General features: G+C 37.4%; 1 protein-coding gene and 1 pseudogene across 1 annotated transcript in view; one reads left to right on the top strand and one right to left on the bottom strand.

Moving 5' to 3' along the window:
• Tenm4 (teneurin transmembrane protein 4) overlaps positions 1–16,367 on the top strand; it is a 2,359,892-nt gene that overhangs the window by 414,912 nt on the left and 1,928,613 nt on the right. The gene's annotated exons all lie outside the window — the stretch shown is intronic.
• LOC101996895 lies at positions 5,097–5,436 on the bottom strand (annotated as a pseudogene).

Raw genomic sequence — 16,367 nt, 5'->3', positions numbered from 1 at the left:
TATATATATATATATATATATATATACATATATATATATATATCTCAACTAGTAAGAGTTGGTATTTGTTTTTCTGAACTTGGCTTTATTCATTTTTTGTGATTATTTCCAATTGTATCCATTTTCTCTCAAACAATATGATTTCATTCTTTTAGACTGAAAAGCTTTTATATCTATATCTATATCTATCTATATCATCTATATCTATCTATATCTATATCTATCTATATCATCTATGTCTATATCTATATCTATATCTTTATAGACTGAGTGATGGTGGCACACAACTTTAATCCCAGTACTCAGCACTCAGGAGGCAGAGGCAGGCAAATTTCTGAGTTGAAGACCATGCTGTTCTACAGAGTGAGTTCCAGGACAGCCAGAGCTACACAGAGAAACTCTGTCTGAAACAAAGAACAACAACAACAAAAAATTCCCCGTGACCATCACTCTGTTATGGGATACCTAGGTTGCTTTCAAAAGTAATTTGGTTTGTATACTACTGAAATAAAGATTGAAGAACAATTATTTCCATGTTATGTTGGCTTGGTGTCTTGTGGGTAAATACTCAGGAATTTAAATCATCTAGAATGCCTATTTCTAATGTTTTAGGAGCCATCTACACTGATTTCCATACAGGCTAGACCACTTTACATTCTCAGCAGCCACCTGTAAGGGTTCATGCTTGCCTATATCTGTACCAGCATATGCTGTTGTGATTTATTTAGCCAGAGCAAATCAAATCACAGTGTACTATAGGTACGAACATTTCAGTTAGCTTGAGTGACTTTACAAATGATTTCATGAAGCCATTGGTCAAATTAGACACTCTTTCCAATTCCTTTTCAGTCTGACAGACTTTGAATCTACCCTGAAATCATTTTGTTCAAGCTATTCAAGGGGCTATACCCAGTCCAATTGTTATATATATTTGTTTACAAAAACATCAACCAAAGTTAGTACACTAGTCTTCAGTCACTTTACATCTTAGGCCAGTTTTTTTTCACTGTTCTCTTAATATGACTGTACTTGTGGCATGAGAATAGCTAAAAAGGAAAAGGAAAATGTATATAAATGCTAACTTCTATGCGATTACCTAGATAGAATTGAAATATAGCATTGAATTGGTATAAGAAATGCTATAAAATGAAATTTGGAATTATATAATGAAAAAGGAAAGATTTTTGTTTTGGGGAAAATAAAAAAGAATTTTAAAAATCTCAGTAATGCTAGGAAAGGACTTGAAAAAGAACACATGACTGATGGGATTTTGAGATACTTTTGCAGAGACAGCAGGGTGAATTCAGTGTTAAGAACTGATAGTATGTTTTCTAGGCAGGTGTACTCAAGTATCAAAATATTAAGTTAAAGGAATGTCAGTCCATGGTTCTCATTAAACACAATCTCTATGATTAGTTCTTTGCTACTCTCCCCCCCACCCTGCCTGATTTACAGCTCCCCTTCAAACAGATACCGCCCACCCAGCTTGCAACTTACAACTTTCTTTGCCTAGAAGCTAAGAAGTTTCAGCAATTATTCTGTGCTCAACTGAAACATTTTAATCCGCCATTAAAATATTTTGGAAGCAAGATGCAATTATCCAGACCGCCCTTTGGGCTGGTGAAGCTGAAAGGCTAACACTGAGCCACCATATGGGCTGTGCATGGTGGGGCCTATTGGAACCAAGCATTTAAATCTATTTCTTCCTGAGAACAATTAGATGAGCCCATCCAATTCTTCCAGGAGCTTTGAAAACGATCACCTGTTGGACCCAGACAGTGGGTAAATTGCTTTCATTTGAATATGATTTGGAATTTGTTCAACTAATCACAGTCTGTTAATTGCATTTTGGAGGAAGAAAGAAATTGAATGAAGCAACTGGTTCTCGTTAGATCCAAGCCAGCCAGGGATTCAGTGTGCGGATACAGCATTCTACCTTGTTAATCTCAATAAAAGGCAGACTTTGCAGGCTGTAATAATTAAGTCAGCTTTTGTGAAACAAAAATAAGCTTTGCATAAGAATATGCCACGCTAGACTGTATCAAATTATATGTGTATGTACATAGTATTTCCTATACCTATTTACATTAACCCAAATGGCAAGTGCCCAAAACATCAGTAACCTAATGTACTTTGATTTCCATTCAACAGAGAAGTTGTTTTATTGGGGGCTGTATACAGAAAATCAAATCACCAATCTATGGAAGTGCAGAGCGAATCACAGCTTTTCATTTTCTTTTCAAACCTCACATATTTGCATAAATTATTTGAATGGAAGCAGGTGAGGCTGGATTTGAGGCCCAAACAAGACTAAGTCTCAGTGAGCACAGAGCTCAATCTTCTAAGGGCCACCACCTTCCCATTGCCCATTGTGACTGGCAACCTGACCTTCCTTGACTGGAGGAGTTTACACAAATTTATAAATCAATATTCTTTACTTGGTCTATCCTCCTGGCCACTGAGGACTGGAGCTAGGAACCGCACAAAGATATGGCCTTCATCTCAAGCCACCAACAAGGATATCATCCCACCACTCTGTTGCCAGACACAACTGACCCCAGCTTCTGGACATGCAATTTTCTGTATTCAGTAGATGAAACCAAAGCAGAATCCACTGTCTTACTGATTCTGATGGCCCTGCCACTGATGACTCTTGCTATGTTACATTGTCTTGCTACTGCCCATAGCTTGGGCATTCACCTAAAGGAAAGAGTAAATAGAAGGAACCAGAATGGGGTTTATAACATATATATCAGCTGTCAGGTGGAACATCAACCCCAAAATCTCAGATCAAGGCAAAGTTGCACTTCAGTCTAAAGATGATGTCCAAGGTAGTACTTTAAGGCAGAAAATCTTTATGAAACAAAGAGAACGTAGGCACATGAACAGCCTGGGTGACATAGGGAGCATAGAAATCAGCTATCTGATGGGACAAAGGTGTGTTTGCTTACAGCAATTTTTAAATCAACTAGTTATTTGTTGCTGTCTTGGGGACCAACGTCCAGTAGCTCAGGGATTTGATAGGAATTCATGGCGTCAGCGAGGTTAAACTTTTCTATGTGAAGGGGTTAGGGAAAAAGGCATTCACAAACCCTCTTGATGGTTTCCATCTTTATCCCTATTCTTCCTTGTTCTCTCTCCTCTATCCCTTGTTGTTTCACAGCTTTTATACCCCAACAGAATCTTCCGGGCAGCTCAGGAGTCAAAGCAGTTGCATTTCATTTCTTGAGTGAATGATTATAGGGAAAAACATGGTTTTCATCTCCCTCACACGACTAAACATTTTATACATTACAAGTGAAAGATAAATTATCCCAAGAACCCACATACATTCATACCCAAGCAACCTGTTATAGATTAACCATGGGCAAGCAAGGTGTTCTTGGCAGGTCTTTTACTGGCAGTTTTTGCATTTTGCAGTTACAAAGAAAAGGCCAATTTCTTTGTTACTTACCTTGAAAGGTAATTTTTATAAGGAATCTTAAAGAAATCGCAAACCTAAACTTTTACATATGAAAAAGAATCAGTCAGCTCTACTTTACAATTTTAGGCCATTCATTAATAGTTTTTTATATTAGGAGATTGAGGACAGAAAGAGATAATCATCACCTTTGATCATTAGCCAAACTTAGCAAGGAAAATGCATAAGCCAGTAATAATTTGGCTGCTTTGTTCTTGTTTCCTGAACTTAAAGAGTTCCGAATTCAACTATGTGCCTTTCTAAAACTTTAGATTATCTTCTTTGGTTTTTCACGTCAAAGTAATTTAACAAGAGCATCTTTGTCTAATTTTATTATTTTCACAGCTTTGTTTCAGCTGTGATGCACTCCTAAGACCTGTGAACACATCTCCTGACATTAAGATTAAAAGAATTTAAAGGAGCTGGGCTATTGGAACTCAATTGCTAGTCATTAACTTGAGCTACAATCCATGCAGCTTCTTAGGTGAGACTCACAGACTCTGGCTGTGAAACATATCCTTGTGTTTTTTTTTTTATTTATCAAAATTCTATGTGTTACTATTTTTATTAAATTGGGCAATACAACTTGGATGGAGTTATTTTTTGGCAATCCACACATAAAAACGCCCAGTAGAATAGGATGCTTCCAAATGATAATCATATTATATCATAGGCAGTAGAGATCTCCCCACGTACACGCACACCATGCTAGATACCAGAGAAAGGGAGCCACAGCGAACACGTAAAGACACAGCAGAAGGAAAAACATTCTAGGGTCTGTAGTCCAGTGGCCTTACCTAAATGAGACTGGCCCATCAGAGGATTCCCTTTGATTGGGTCAACACCTGGAGCTTAAATTGCAACTTGTTGTTCCTCTGGCGAGGCCCACGGCTGTTATTTCTCTCTCTGTAATACTGGAGACCAAGCCCCTGACCTCAATCATGCTAAGCAACTCTCTATCACTGAGCTACATATCTGTCCTCCAGTGAATTTTAAAATGAGATCACTTGCTTTCTTGTAAGCTACCTACTTCATATGAGTTAGTTCACCTACTTCGGGCTTTTAACATGATTCTCATTCCTTACACAAAGATCTGAGAGTCCAGCAGTGAATTTCTGCAGTGAAGCAGCCAATTAGCCCATGGTCCTTCAGTGGCCATGGGCAGTGAGGTACAAGTGTAGACTGGGTTCAGGTAGAAATGAGGACATGGAGAATCTAGTTTGCCTCAGAAGGACAAAGATGGGTGGGCATGGGGCAAAAACAAGAGTTACACTCAAAGATTCTCTGCTAAAAGTATAAAATTATAAAATTTACCAGCTGTCATTATTATATAAACATAAAAGGGTTTTCAGACAAAGTTTTGTTTGGACAAGATAGATGAAATTTCAGAGTTTGTCATTTATGAAAACATAAATCTTAGTAGCACATGTACTTTTATAGCAGATATACTGTTACAGTATCAGGTTCTGGAGGAATAAAGATTTCTTTGAAACCCTTGTAGACACATCCCTTTCCATTCCAACTGTTTCTGCGTTGCAAATGTTAGGACACTCAAAGCGCTGCCATGGTTCTCTTCCTTTTGCCCAAGCCTCCTTTGTAAGCCTCTCCCAGGGGGTGGAAATATGGTAAATCTGCCTTAACTTTCATGTCTTTTTATTAATTCATTTCTGGTTGTAAAGTGTGGCAGATCTTCCACTTCAATTCCATCAGAAATTTCATTACGTTGTATAAAAGGCCTTTATTATAACTGCAACCCAGGAAGGCGTGGTTGGCCCAGACCCTGGATAGGGACAGCAGCTGGTCCAGGCAACTGGCAATGTTGGGTGGTTCTTGGTACTCAGGCAGGAGAAGCAGGATGAACTTCAGGGAGCTTTCCATTGCTCTCTGAATACCAGCAGAACTGCTAGGCCAAGTGGTTGCCTGTGCACCCTGGAAACCAGCTCCTCCACAGAGGCAGTGGCCTTGCCACCCACCATGGTTCTCAACACTGCCGCCAAGAGTTGCTCTACACGTTATTTAATTATATAAACCAACTGTTCTTGGTATTTTCATTTTTATAGGCTTTTATTTTTTTAATTAGTTTTATGTTTCCAGGAAGGAAAAAAAAAGCAAGAAACATAGTTTCCCCTGCCTTCCCATGACAAGGTAGTTGGTCACCTTAGCAGGCAGAGGACCTTGATACTATAAAACAGCAGCATTCTGCACAGTGTAACTGTTTGGGGATTGTCTGTTTTGTCTTTACTCTCATGTGGAACAGTAAGAAAGAACATAATCTTCCAATATGTTAAGTAGAATATGAATGTTGATAGCATCAACTTTCTAGTTGACCGATCTTGGATAAAGTCGGCATATCTGGATTTGTGTTCCTACTGTAGCTGGGGTCTGTGATGATGTCAGCGACCTGTGTTGCCACAGGGTTCATAGGTACTAGAAACCTGAGGTCAGGGCTGAGCTGACCCGATCCTTGCTGGATATGGGATAGCTGACCTTGTTCCATGCTGGAGACTACAGCAGGAAATCTGGCTCCATCCCCATTGGAGAACTTCCTCAAACACTTAAACTCTGGAGAGATATACCCACTCCTCACCATGGTCTGGGAGAGCTGGTTCTGCCCCTTGCCTGAGGTGAATGGTCCCAGGGGCCCAGATCAACCAGCTTAGCTACTGCCCGAATCCACATCCCAGGCCTTAGGTTGACCCACCCTTATACCTACCCCATTTATGACCTTCTGGAGTGTGTGATGGATTGGTCTTGTGGAATTATAACTGTAAGATCACCAAGACTCAGGGTAACAGCAGGGTATGCCAGAGGAGTTTCAGTGAGGGTCCGGGGATGATGGTGTGCCAGAGACCTTAAACGGGACCAGTGACTCTCTGCCATGAACACTTTTTTTTGGTGGAGTTGATTGAACCAAAGGTTATACTGTGTGTCACACCACAGAACCCAGTAGGATGAATGAGAGGTCTTGGGCTTCTTGTTTTGCTCTGTTTTTAAATTGATTTATTGTGGGGGGTTTCATCAGATAGTGATGCTGCATGGTTTAAGGTGTGGATATGGCGGGAATGGCAGGTGAGCAGGATTGAGGTACATGATGTGAAATTCCCAAGAATCAATAAAGAATTATGCTTTATAAAAAAAGACACTTCTCTAAGCTTTGCTGTGAAAGAAGCAGTCTTTATTTATTTAAGGTCAAAACTAAAAACACAAAAGTCATGTCTGTTTGAGTGTACTGTTCATCCCACAATGGGAAGCCAAGTGGTCAGTGTTTCTAGAAAAGAGGCAGGCTTACTATTGTGGATAATGAAGGCCATATTGCATATTATGCTGCATGTTGTGGATAACGTGAGGGTTACATATGGTGGATGATGAAGGACAACTCCGATGCGCCTATCTACTTTTGTTAATCAATTATTGATCAGACTTGGCAATAAGTAAATAGTGATTTATTAAGTACTCATGATTTATGCATAAACACTGAGGATTACCCACAATTAGAGTACAGTGTACTTTAGGTAATGGGAATAATAATAGTGAGAGCTGCAGAACATAGTGAGTCTTATTTCTGGATTTTGTTAAAATAATCATAAAATTAAAACTGGTTGATCAAAATAATTCATATCAAGAATAGAAATAATCTGCAGTTTCAAAGTTTAAAGTGTTAAAATGCATATTTTTCTCATCTTCAACTTTTAGCAGGTGTCCCTATGTTAAATAGTACAGATTATAAGAATCCACATGTCCTAAAGTAGGAGCTGTGTTTCTTGCCATAGATGAAGATGGCAGTTAATAAAATACAACATCTTTTGTGTCATGCTAGCTATTATCACCCCAATCTTGCTGAGAGATGGCCAAAACCATTTCAAAAACTCCAGTTCATGTATCCAAACAGCACCTCTAGACTACACACAAGACTGCCCAAGTTTTATTAGGGAAAAAGCTCAGAGTAGATCTTTAGTATAGTCCAGAGACCTAACCTGCCAAGACAAACTGGGATCCTCAGTCTCTCAAAATGAGGGTGACTGATGGCTGTATGAGGGAAAAGGCAATGTCCAGGGAACACAGAAATCAGATGATATAGAACTTTGAATGAATTAATTAATAAAAATAATTTTTTAAACTTCATCATGATGTCCAACTTAGAAATAAAAGACTATATAGTCGTAACTCTAGAGCCACATAATTATTTCTCCTATTAAATGTCTGTTTTAAAAAGAAGTCCCTATCAAGTATCATTGTGAATCTTTTTTATCTCTCCACTTAATGTCATTAAAGTTTAATGTGCATAAAATCTTGATACACAACGATTGTTTAGGTCTCTGTTGTTGTTGGGTTTGTTGTATGTTCATTTTATTTGACTAGATTACTGAGGCCCAGGTTATGGGTATCTGTAAAGCTCTGAGCACACATTGCCTGCTGAGTGTCTGTAAAGGTTACAGCAATTAGAGGTCTCGTAGGCGACACTAATGAAAGGTCTAACCAATAATGCATAGGATATGTATCTTTTAATTATTCTCTTCTGAAAGCTAAGGTTCCGAGCTCTTTGCTCTTTTTTTTTTTTTTTTTTTTGGCTTGGAAATATGGTAGTTTTAAAATTTATTCCTTGTTTCTCTATCTGTCTGTGATACCTCCAAAGTGAAGGTTTGTTTGCTTTTTTTTTTTTTGCCTCTTTTTTCTATGCTCTTATTTGTAATTCCACACACATTTGATTTCATTCTTAACATGAGTTGTGAACTACAGTGGGCTGACAGATATGCTAATTAACATTCATTATTCACTTTAACCTGAGTGCTTGGCCTCATTGGTGGATAACATCAACTTTAAAAATTAAAAACCGAGATGTTAGCAAGTTTTGTCATTTATACAATGACAAGCCTGAAAAGCAGAAATTACCACTGAGTTCTCATTAGGTAAAAGTTCAGTGACATTTCCACAGTACTCACAAAGAGACATGTGTGAGATAAAAATGATTTAGCTGTTTTATATTAACTAATTGATGTACTGTTCTTAGCTAATGTGTAGGTGCTGCTTTTATAGTCCTTTAGAGTTGAAAAGTCTACATCGTGGAAATTAGAGCCTTCTCCAAAATAAGGTAATACTAGATCTCATGTACTCTAACTAAAGAGACATCTACCTTAAATTTATACTAAGTCAGTGTTCATCATGTGTAAGTTATAGTCCTTTTTTCAAAATCAGGAAACACATCAAGATGTGTCTAACACTTCAAGCCACTGTTATAGAGAAAAAAGTTCCATTATATATAATTTATCTTTTCATTTATTATGAATTCAGTGGACCCATCCCCTAAATATTTTATTTGTACCATTTTTTTTTAATCAAACACACACGGAGAGCTATACTTGTCTGTTTTGAAACATCACAGGGGAATGAATAGAGTCTTATGTGTCAGGATTTCAGACATGAGAGACTAAAAGCAGATTTCTATATTGAAATATAAATATGTAGGATATATAAAGGATATGATCTATCCTGGTAAAACTTGTCAACAATCATTCTTTGTTTTGCATCTCATTAAAATTGGAGAAAATGTGTTTATTGGCTCAACAAACAAAACATTGAAAACACTCTTATTTAATATATGTCCCTAGGAAATATCCTAAACCTTGTTTAGGGAAAAATAATGTTGTCTCAGATATTTTTGTAATCCCTTCATATACTCAATAAATTCCTACACAATGCATAACACTAATACTTGTTCCATTAAATATGGAAAGTGTTGAATCCAGGAATAATAGGAATTGTGAAATACATGATATTATTTTACTAACCTTTTCTGTGGGAGCAGGTAGCTAGACAGAGATGGTAGATAAATAAACATACAGACAGACAGGAAGAAAGACAGACATATAGATGATAGAGAAGTCAATAATCTGAATTTGTCTTGACTGCTGTTTATGTACATTGTAGAGAAATTTATGATTAACAAATTTTCTGCAACTATTAGAAAAATAAAACTGACCAATGAGAACTATTACCATTGATAATATCCACCCCAACTGGTCTTTCATTATATAGTCTTTTTACCAGCAATCTAGATACTATTTAAAATTTTTAATCACTTCATAGGAATAGAAAATAATTGATATTTGGGCCTGAGTCTTACTAACTTTCATTCATGTAAGGAGTAATCAGTCTCAGCCTTCCAACTGCTACAGACAGAAACTCTGATCTGGGCACCTTAAAATTATTATATTGTCTTTGTATTGATAAGTGGCATGGCCCTGAGTAGGGTTAGTGCAAGAGGGTTTGAAAGGCGAGGGGAGAGTCAGCAAGTCCTTAAAATCAGCATCACAGAGAGTGTATCGAGCCATGAGGGGAAGAGAATAAATTCTTTTGCTTCATTATACCAAGTGCAGACATGTATGGTTCAGTTTTCTTTCATTTATGCCATTTAGAATTTTAATAATAATGAATATTATTTAGAATAAATGGTATTTATTATTATTATTAGGAGAAACAATTCTAAAATGGTTAAGTAATTTTTGACATAAAAGTTAGGAAATTAAGAGCGATGTCTCTAATAGCACTCACATTGCTTCCTCGATTCCACGTATTGATCTCCTTACAGTGTATAAGTATCTTTCTGGAGTATAAACAAGAATTAGCAGACACTGTGTTGAAAGTAAATATTTTCCCTTGGGTACAAAAACCTCTCTATCTTATTGATTCAATTCTCCCTGAGCTACTATAATCCACATGAAAGGCCTTGTTAGTTCCAATTATGACTTTATATTAACAACAATTAGTTCAATTCTTTTTAAAAATTGTTTTTATTGAGTTATATATTTTTCTCCAGTTCCTTCTCTTCCTCCCCGCTTTCTTTCTGCCCTCTTTCATGGTCCCCATACTCCCAATTTACTCAGGAGATCTTGTCTTTTCCTACTTCGAATGTAGATTGGATCCCTGTATGTCTCTCTCTTTGCTCTTTAGGTTCTTTGGAATTGTGAATTGTAGGCTTGTTTATCTTTGCTTTATATCTAAAAGTCACTCATCAGAAAATTAGGAAATAACCTACCTCAAGACCCAGCAATACTACTTTTGGATATATACCTAAAGGATACCACAAGGACATGTGCTCAACTATGTTCATAACAACATTATTTGCCATACCAGGAAACAACCTAAATGCCCCTCAACTGAAGAATGAATAAGGAAATTGTGGTACATTTACACAATGGAGTACTATACAGTGGAAAAAATACATCTTGAAATTTGCAGGAGAATGGATGGATTTAGAAAATATTATATTGAGTGAGGTAACCTAGACCTGAAAAGACAAACGTAATGTTTCCAATTCTTGTTTTAGAAACTGAAGATATAGTAAAGGTGAACAAAAGTCCTCTTCTCAAGATATTAAATTCACTGTAAGGAGGCACACAACAAATGCATAAATAATATGTCAGGTCGAGCTAAATAAATTAAAACAAACACAGTAGAGAGAGGCAGTCATGTGGTTGTTCTATTATGAAACAACTGAATTCTACTTATAGTGAACATGGCATAGGACATGTGTACAGCAGTTTACTCTTACCCCGCAGTTCCTCTGACATAATAACCCCAACTATGAATTCCTAGAATACCAACAGTCAAGCACTTAGTTCATCTGACAAAGACTGGGAAACTATGGAGACACGTCCTAAGAACAAGATGCAGGTGGTGAATGGGCACATGCTTTGTGTCTCAGTGTGATGTGATGAGCCTTCATTTGCCTTGACAGTGTCATTTTCTAATAGTGTGTTTCACCTGATTTCTTACACAAAGACTTTATTGACCCCCAAGGTTTTATAATCCTTTTATATTCTATTTCCTCATTTCCTTCTGTGAGCTTGTATATTCAGCTTGTATTTAAAAAATCGTTTTCATGAGTGTGGATGCCAAAAATTAAGCAATCATAGCTCATAGCTATATCTGCATTGTATATAATTACAGGTATATAGGTGGGCAGATAGATGACAGAGATAGATAGGTAGAAAGATGATGGGTAGAGAGATAAGTAGATAGATAGATAGATAGATAGATAGATAGATAGATAGATAGATAGATAGATAGATAGATGATAGATGATAGATAGTTGATAAAGAGTGATAGATGATAGATAGATAGATAGATGATAGATAGATAGATAGATAGATAGATAGATGATAGATAGATAGATAGATGATAGATAGACCACCAACTTTATACTTGAACAAATAATGAATAGGTTCTCAGTTTAGCAGCTTATATTGTGTATGTCTGTGTATATGTATAGGAAGTCTATAAGTAGTTAATATGAGGTGATACAAAAGCCAATGTCTTCATTTTAACTCCAGACTATGATCCATATTAACATTCTTGAGTTTTGATAGGAGTTCTAAAACACATGTCCACTAGACAAATACTTTGAGGGATGCCTGATTTATTTTTCATGAACTTTCCTGAATTTTTTATAATCTGGGACAATTTAACCAGATGGTTGAAGTCTCATGAAAACAATGTCATTTACTATTGATAGCTATTTTAAGATGCTAAATGTTTTGTGCATTATTTCCCTGCACTAAGAGTTTAAAAAGAACACAATTAATTGTATATATCATTGGAATCAGATCCCTGCTGTCTAAACCAAGGATGGCCAGATTCTTAATCCTTGTTCAAAGAACTGGAAAAGATTCATATCAAGAGGTAAATCAGGGAGAAGTTGTATTAAAAAGAAAGTGAATGTACAAGTTTTAAACAGAGAGACCAGAAAGGGAAAGAGCACTTGAGGGCTTGTTGGGAGAATTCTTCTGTGATGTCTAAGGAGGAGATGGTAGCTAGGCTTGTAACATGAACATTTCTCTGTTTTGACTAACTGATTTGTATTATGTATGCTTTTCTTCATCACCCATGAGACATCTGACTTTAATTATATTCACAACCAATTATTCATAGGCATACCAAGCTGAATAGGGGATTCATCATGAAAGTTCAATCAGAGGTTACAGTTACTACCACACAAAGTCCTTCTTTTCCAATTCAAGATATCCAGGAACACATTTGAAAAGGAATGAATTGTTATCATGAGTTAATTAAGGGGAGTAACGTAACATTTTCACTTTCTGAAGAAGAGTATATATGTACCTCCATGCATGTGTGGGCCCCAGATTCTCAACAGGTAGATAGGTGCATTGTTGATGATGAAGATGTGTTTGTTGTCCAAACCAAACAGATTCTCAGATTGCTAAGCTACTTCTATGTTTGTCTGCCTCAGCATCCCTATTGATGTCCTGTTTTACTGGTAAAATTTATTCCCATTGTTCTCAGCATGACATGGAATACTGATGCAGTTTGTAGTTTTTACTTATCTAGAGTTAATTTGATATTTTTTGTTCTCTCCCATAAGATAAAGATAATGCACCCTCCCCCATTTTACTGAATGGATTAAATACCAGGATTCTGCCAGAACAGTCAAAGGGAAGTTAGACTTTTTAAAAGGTATAGTCTGTAGTATGTGAAAAGAGGAACACCTCAATTGGCTGTAATTGCAGTCTTGTGGCAAAGCCTACCCCTTTCCCCACTGGAGCAAGAACAAAAATAAAAAATAAAAATGGATAAATTTGGTACTGTGAGAAAGGAAAATGTTGGCGTCCGAGTTCTCATCTTCTCTGTCCTAGCCAGCCTCCTCTTTTTCTGACCAGGAAGAAAAGTTATCCTTTCTCTACTTTCTACCACTCATGCTGCTTACTTATTGTTTTAATTGGCACCGAACTGCAAGGGGACAAAGCATACCTCAGGCAGACATTGCTGTGTACAGCACTCCAAAGACACCAGACACTGTGCCAAATGGTGAGGTGGTTTCATTAATAACAATCAAAGCTGCTTCTGCAGTCCTTTATCCCTAAGCATTTCCCCAGCTGTTTTGCAAACATTGTATTAACAGGCCTCTGCTCAAGTGGTGTGGGCAAAGAAACCAGCCATAAGGATGGCAGAGAAGCACTTTAGGGAGATGCCTAAAATGTCTTTATTTTCAGTATCACCAACCATTGGGATCTCCCAGAGGAAAATGCAAAATTCTCCAGCTGTTGCTGCTGTGTTAAAATCTATCACTGTGTCCTGGACAGCAGAAATGCCTAGAAGGCATGGGCACATTGGGAGAGTTTATATTTATTTTTATTTTTTTAAGGAAAGGAAAAAATTAACAGCCCAGAGGAAGGAGGCTTACTAAAACCAAAAGCAAATAGAGCCCATTTCCCTAGAGGTAGACAACTTGAGAAAATACCTTTCTACTCTATTCTTTGAAGCAAGTGTAAAATAAATCGCCGTGTCTGGGAATAAGGAGTGAGGACCTGGAAGACAAATGCACATGCACAAATGTATTCATGATTCTCAAAGTAGAATATGCCTAGTCCTGTGAACTGAAGACAGAGAACTAGAGGCATGTTATGTGTAATCAATGGGGGATAGGAGAACACAAAGGAAAATCTACCAAATCATTTTACCAAATACTGCCACAATGTATGTAAGAACTTGGTATCAGCATAAAACCAGGAAACTGGTTTCTGTTTAATGATTTCTTTGCATGAAGGAAGTGGGCTCAGGGTGCTTTAACTAACTGCCCAACACCTCTTTCAAGACTTTTAGCTCAGGCTGCCTAGTTACAAAATGTGTTCCTTTATCAGCCCTGCAGAAAACATTGCATTCAGAACGAAGTAACTGTAAACCTACTTTGTAAGTTGGCTGCTTCCTCTGACTGTGTAGTTGCCTTGGCATCTGTTCCTGGAATTTTTTTTTGCTTTGTTTATTTGCTTTAGATTGTGGAACTTCAAGCAATCTCTTCTTCAGTTTCCCATATGAAGCTTTGTGTGCCCTGTCTTTACAACTTTGGATATGATATGCTCATTGTCTTCACAAGATGGGAGAATTTCTCAAGAATTTTTGAAAATCACTATGCTGAACAGTAGATAAAGCATAATCTAGACTCAAAGACAATAAAAAACATGGAAAACATAAGCAGTCTGGGCTAATCCTGGAGGCTTGAGAGTATTCACCTATAACTGAGCAAAACTAACTTCTAGTTAGCTTCCCTGAAGATCCCTCCTCAAAAGGAATTAGGCATATACAAAAGAGTAATGAATGACCAAACAAATCACAATTTATAACTTATAAGACTTTTTCCAATTGCCTGAATGCAAGGCTTTTGGAAAGGTACTGAGTTGTCACATAGGATGTAAGATCTGATTCAAATCTGTTTTACATTCCTACAGACACAAGTAGGTCTTATCAAATGTGATTTTGCGTAAGATCCAAAGCAGTAACCAGTATGCTATATTCCCATTCAAAGAGAAGACCTGCATCAACTGCTCAGTAAAAGCTCATAATTAATATTTGGAATAAGGGATAGCTAAATATGAAGTCAACAGTGGATGCATGACCTTTAAGTCATCAGGACTCTTTTTCTTTTTTTTTTATTGAGAAAAAAAATTTCGCCTTCTCCCAGCCTCCCACTCCTCTCCCCCTCCCCCCACTCCTCTCCCCCTCCCTCTCAAGTCTGAAGAGCAGTCAGGATTCCCTGCCCCATCAGGACTCTTGAGGCAGATATAATCTTTAGGATACCAGGATGTTAATGTTCTGTATCCTTAGGGTTTGTGTTAGCAGTTTCTCTTCTCTATCTCTGTGTTGAAGGAACAGAACTCAGCACACGCAGTATGAATAAAACCTGTTGCCTTTATTGATTGCTCACTGTGTTTAATCAGTAAACCTAGCTCAGCCTAGCAGCCATTCCACATTAAGCATTCAAAGAGATAGAAGGATGTTTTGCTGAGAGCAAATGCAATTGGAGCTCCAGGGAAGCCATGCCTCTATTCCTACATGATTTCAATTCAGCTCTTGCCAAGGCACTGTATCTTCTTTTGCCAGCATGATGGAGAGCTGAAACAAAGATTGGAGACAACTCTCAAATGAGTCGTGGTAATCAGTTCAAAGCTACATCGTAAAATAACGTAAACTGTAACCCTGAGATAAATTAAAACATTTTAAAGAGACACTTGCCCCCCCCCCACTTTCAGCTATCACCAGTGTGAGACAATGAACTCCAAGAAATTGGAACTTTCCTTTAACTTCTCATGCCAGGAGAAGTCAATGCTAACCGTTGGTGACAAATGGGAGAGTAAGTTGTCTTCTAAAAAAGATTTCACAAAGCTTTGACTTGTCAGACAATGCATGAGAGATACTGTAATGGGAGAAAACTAAGACCACACCTTAACCTGGATCACTTGCTGATGCTTGCAACTTTCTAATGGAGGCCAAATTTGTTCAAAATGCCAACAATGGACTTGAGGGAACCCAGAACCTCCTTGTTCCTCCTCTAATTGTGACCACACACATCTACCATTTTTTGCTTTTCAAATGATTTTTCCTTTTCGATAGCCAACTGAAGATGTGTGGCCCAATCTAGCTTATTAGATATGCCTGCATGATTGCTCTGACCCTAGTGCCTTTGGTAACAAAACCACCATGCTCCTATTCTAAACCTACCTGGAGTTTCTCTTCCTATGTTCTCTATATTAGGTTACCTCAAAAGTCCAATTTAAGTATCCTCTGCCTGTTAACAAAGTCCTCAAAGAAATAACCCAGCTACAAAATTGATCTACTCCAAGTCCCTGAGGTCGTAGGAATGCCCTAAATTCTCTAACTCCTATTTAGAGAAGATGGAGCTAAGACCGTATTTTAAGTAACTGCATCAGATTTACTCATTCACAGCATGTCTGTATTCTGCTTCCTCTAAGTCTGAATTATCAAACCCCTTGTTTCTCTTGACCTCATTCTTCCCATATTTCAATGATGTAACCATGGGTGAATCCACATTAAAGTGTCAGTACTTCTGTCAGCAATGCATGTCCCCATGTCAGGGTGATACTGTCCTATTGATTTA

Source organism: Microtus ochrogaster, chromosome 22, assembly GCF_000317375.1.
Source record: "Microtus ochrogaster isolate Prairie Vole_2 chromosome 22, MicOch1.0, whole genome shotgun sequence".
Lineage (NCBI taxonomy): Eukaryota > Metazoa > Chordata > Mammalia > Rodentia > Cricetidae > Microtus > Microtus ochrogaster.
Note: the sequence above shows the minus strand (reverse complement) of the source record. Positions and strands in the feature narration are given on the sequence as shown.